The 4,461-nt window shown below is 46.6% G+C and overlaps 1 non-coding gene across 1 annotated transcript; it reads right to left on the bottom strand.

Moving 5' to 3' along the window:
* Window positions 1-299: 299 nt before the first annotated feature.
* Window positions 300-406, bottom strand: LOC136462019 (small nucleolar RNA R71). The gene has a single exon (XR_010760547.1). It is a non-coding gene; the product is annotated as a small nucleolar RNA R71 (small nucleolar RNA).
* Between the last annotated feature and the right edge of the window lie 4,055 nt (window positions 407-4,461).

Raw genomic sequence — 4,461 nt, forward strand, 5'->3', positions numbered from 1 at the left:
TGGGCACGCTGTTAACATTGGGGATGGGAACTTTGAGCTCCATACCGGCCTCATCACGATGGTGCTGGCAAACCAATTCCATGGTTTGCCAAGAGAGGATGCGAACATGCATCTCCAACACTTCCTCAAGTTGTGTGACACAATTGTCATCAAGAATGTTGCACCAAAGAGCATCAGGCTATGCTTGTTTCTTGGGGAAGGTGAAGCAGTGGTTCTACAAGGAAAAGGAAGCCATCAACACATGGAACAAATGTTCCATGGCATTCCTCGCCAAGTTCTTCCCCATGCGCAAAACCAATGCCCTAAGGGGGTGAATCTCCAACTTCCAGCAGAACACCACGGAATCCATTCCTGAGGCATGGGAAAGGCTGTAGGACTATATTCAAGCATGTCCACAGCACAGGATTTAAAATTGGTTAGTGCTTCAATATTTTTATGATGGATTAACAATCATGTCTAGGGGCCACATCGACATAACTGCTGGAGGCGCTTTCCTTTCCCTCACCATTGGTGGTGCTATGGCTCTCACCAATAAAATGGTGGCAAATCAAAGCTAGGGGTTGGAAAAGAAAACACAAAAAGGAATGCATATCGTGAAGGAAACAGACATGCTTTCCACAAAAATAGATTTATTAATGAAAAGACTAGAGGAATGGGCCCAAGAGAAAGATGTCATGATGGCATCATCTAGGCCATGGACTCACACTCGACGTGTGAAGTTTGTGGTGAAAGGATCAAGATGCCCAAGAGGGGGGGGGGTGAATTGGGCTAATTATAAATTTCTTTGCAATAATTAAATCCTATGGTTAGCCCAATTAACCCCTTGTGCCTAGAAGGTGTTTCTAATTGTTCTACCGCACAAAAGACTTTCAACCTAAGTTCCAATCCTACTCTAGCATGACAATTCTATTAATGTAAAGACAAGAATTGAATTGCTCAAAGTAAGTGCTCAAAGTAAATAGAGATGGAGGAACGCGGCGATGTTTTGCTGAGGTATCGGAGAGTCGCCACTCCCCACTAGTCCTTGTTGGAGCACCCACGCAAGGGTGTAGCTCCCCCTTGATCCGCGTAAGGATCAAGTGCTCTTTACGGGTTGATTCTTCGACACTCCATCGTGGTGAATCACCCACAACTGCTCACAACTTGAGTTGGGTCATCCACAAGCTCTCCGGATGATCACAAAGCTCCCAATCACCACCAAGCCATCTAGGTGATGGCGATCACCAAGAGTAACAAGCACGAACTCTCACTTGACCACAACAAGCCTAATGAGAAGGGTGGATGCACACTTTGCTACTCTTGATCTCACTAATGAGGGCTCTCTTTGGGATCTCAAATCTCAATCACCTCACTAGGACCTTGCTCTTCTTGGCACTCTCAAACGTGTTTCTCAGTTGTTGGAATGAGTAAAAGTATCCCCACACACGAGTGGAGGTTGTATTTATAACACCGGCTGAAAAACGAACCGTTATGTGCCTCTACGGGGGTGACCGGACGCTCTGGTCATGTTGACCGGATGCTCCGGTCAGTACACCCCGAACTCTAGTGGTTAAGTGGTGACCGAACGCTAGACAGCATCCGGTCAACACTAACTGGATGCGTCCGGTCACGTTTTCCCATCACTAGAACCTTACTGATGTCGACCGGACGTGGGACTCCCAGCGTTCGGTCACTTACTGAGCAGCGTCTGGTCAGTAGCCGAAGCCTAATCAGCATCCGGTCAACATTGACCGGACGCGTCCGATCAAGATTCTCCCACTCTAGGACCTTACTGGAGTCGATCGGACACTGGCCCTCAGTGTCCGGTCACTTGACCTCACAGTGTCCGATCACTTCCAGATGCTTTTACCTTGGTCAAATGAACTGACCGGACCCTGAGCCAGTGTCCGATCAGTATTTGACCCTCCATTCACTTCCAACTCTCGATCATATGTGAATGAAGTTTGCTCCATTGGATCAAAGGGCTGTTAAGGAGCTACCTAGTGCTAGATTTAGCAAGTGTGCACCACACCTAACTCACTAGACTCACCTAGGTCAAGCTACCCATTCATACCCCCTTAATAGTATGGCCAAAGGGAAAACAAAGTCCTAAACTACTCTAAGTGTCTCTCGAACTCCAATCGACAATTAGAACTAGTCCATCCTTAACCTTGTCATCCATCCTTTGAAAACCGAAATGATTTCCATCATAGGGGCATGACAGCCATAATTTCCCAATCGATCTCCATTACCATGACCTAACTTAATTGCCTCTACAAAACACACATTAGTCATAGTAATCATGTATTATCATTAATCACCGAAACCCAACTAGGGGCCTAGATGCTTTCAATCTCCCCCTTTTTGGTGATTGATGACAATACTACCTCGAGTATGTGAAAGAGATGAGGTTTTTAACATGCTTGGTTCATATAAGCTTTTGGCAATAAGAACAAGAGTGTTAGGCAAGCTTATATGACCCAAGCCAACATGATGTACTCAAAAGATATGAAATAAGCATGAGTATAAGTAATGAAGCTCATTTGCATTGGAGTAAAATGCGGAAGCAAAGGCAAATGAGCATAGCACAAGTGATATGACATATAAGTAATTCAAAGTAGAGAGCACACATGTTATATATCACGATCATGTAGATATCACTATCACATAAATATAGTAGTAAACATGAATGGATAATGTATCTCACACATAAAAACTCCAAATGTAATAGATAAGCTAATAAGATAGACTCCCCCTAAATAGTCGCTCCCCCTAAGACTATCATACTCGAATCCTCTCCCCCTTTGGCGTGAAACACCAAAACCTAGGGGTCGGTTGGTGGGGCTATAGTGGACGAGCCAGGCGCTGAGGTACGAGGAGCGAGGTGGAACTGGGTGCCATCATCATCTGATCTAGAGCTTTGAGCTATCTGACCCTCTATAGCTAGAAGTGAGGCTAAAGTAGTCTAGGTCGGATCAGGAACTGGTGCTGCTGTAGGCTATGCTGGTATGACTAAAGTAGCCGACTCTGATGATGCCACTGAGGAAGGGAGTGTCTCTATAGTTGCTATGATAGGTGCAGCTATAGAAGGACCTGGAACATGTAGGTATAGTGGAGTAGGCTGCCCTGTCAACTCGCTAAAGGTCGCTCCAAGACTCCTGGAGACTGAAGTGTCTGGCACTAGCAGCGATGATGTCTATGCTAGTGTGAAGCCCGTTTGAAGAGGTGTGAACTGTGGGGCTATCACTGGCAAAGAAAAATACTAGGACACCTGCTCTGTAGGTGAAGCAAACTGTGCTGGTGGCTATCCCTGACTCTGAAGCCCACTAGGCTATAATGCTAGAGTCATTGAAGTGGTGGCAGGCTGACCAATCTAGGGTGAAGGCTATGGTGGTGGGGCCCCAATTGCTGTCACTACATGCTGCATGAATCTGAGAAGATGCTGCTGCATAAGGATCTGTTGCTGATGCATGGCCTACTACTGCTACTGTAGAGCCTGCATCTACTGTTGAATAGCTAACTACTGTTGCTGAAACTTGTCCTACCGAGTCTAGAACTGAGCAAATGTAGCAGTTGTCTCCTAAGCCTATCGTTCCTAGTCCTGCCTCATCCGCTCAAGTATAGCAAGAAGAGCTAGATCTGTCTGCGGTGCAGGTGGTGCTGAACTAGAGCTACCGGCCTTAGCATCATGTCATCGTGGAGGCATCTGAGGAATGTGCTGGTAGTCATCATCAGAACTATCACTAGGCTCACTCATGACCATCCCCTCCTACTGAGCAAGCTGCTCCTCCTCTGTAGCTGCAATACCCCTGATAATATCATCCTACTAGGTTGCAGTCTCTGGCACCTCTAGGCGACGACGCGGCCAGCTAGGTGCCTATGGTGTACTATGGCGGATCATCTGAGTCAGGTTATAAGTAGGAAACTCTGTAGTGGCACCACTATACTCAGCTAGCATCTTAGGCAGCCTAACTATGACTACTCTATGGATAAGGAATGAGATCTAGTGAGCATAGGGTAGCTGCCTATGACCTCTGAAGCCCTCAGCTATAGTGTCCTCCATCTCTGACAGAAGAAGATCCCAAATATCAAAAACTGTCTGCTGCATTAGAGAGTTGAGAAGCCATAGTTGTATACGAGTCAATCCCTCTCTATATCCCATCCTCAGAAGTAATGTCCTCCTCATGATAGCCTCAATCATGCGACCAGTGGGAGTGAGATCACTGGGGTTCCTCCTCAACCCTTCACCAAAGGGCTACGTGAAAAAGTGATGGACCAAGTCCGTAGGGGGCACCATACCGCCATGAGGGCATCTAGGAGGCGCTGTCTATCCATAGCAAACCTCATGTAACCTGACAGGCTGCTCTTGAAGCCTAAGTATCTCCCTAACCCTAGTGCTCATCAGCCGGTAGTCTCTGCCTTCAAATGCAAAGTGTATAAACCTGTGCTGTAGGTCAATCCAGAGTGTAGCATAGAACTATC

Source organism: Miscanthus floridulus, chromosome 6 (genome assembly GCF_019320115.1).
Source record: "Miscanthus floridulus cultivar M001 chromosome 6, ASM1932011v1, whole genome shotgun sequence".
NCBI classification, from domain to species: Eukaryota; Viridiplantae; Streptophyta; class Magnoliopsida; order Poales; family Poaceae; genus Miscanthus; species Miscanthus floridulus.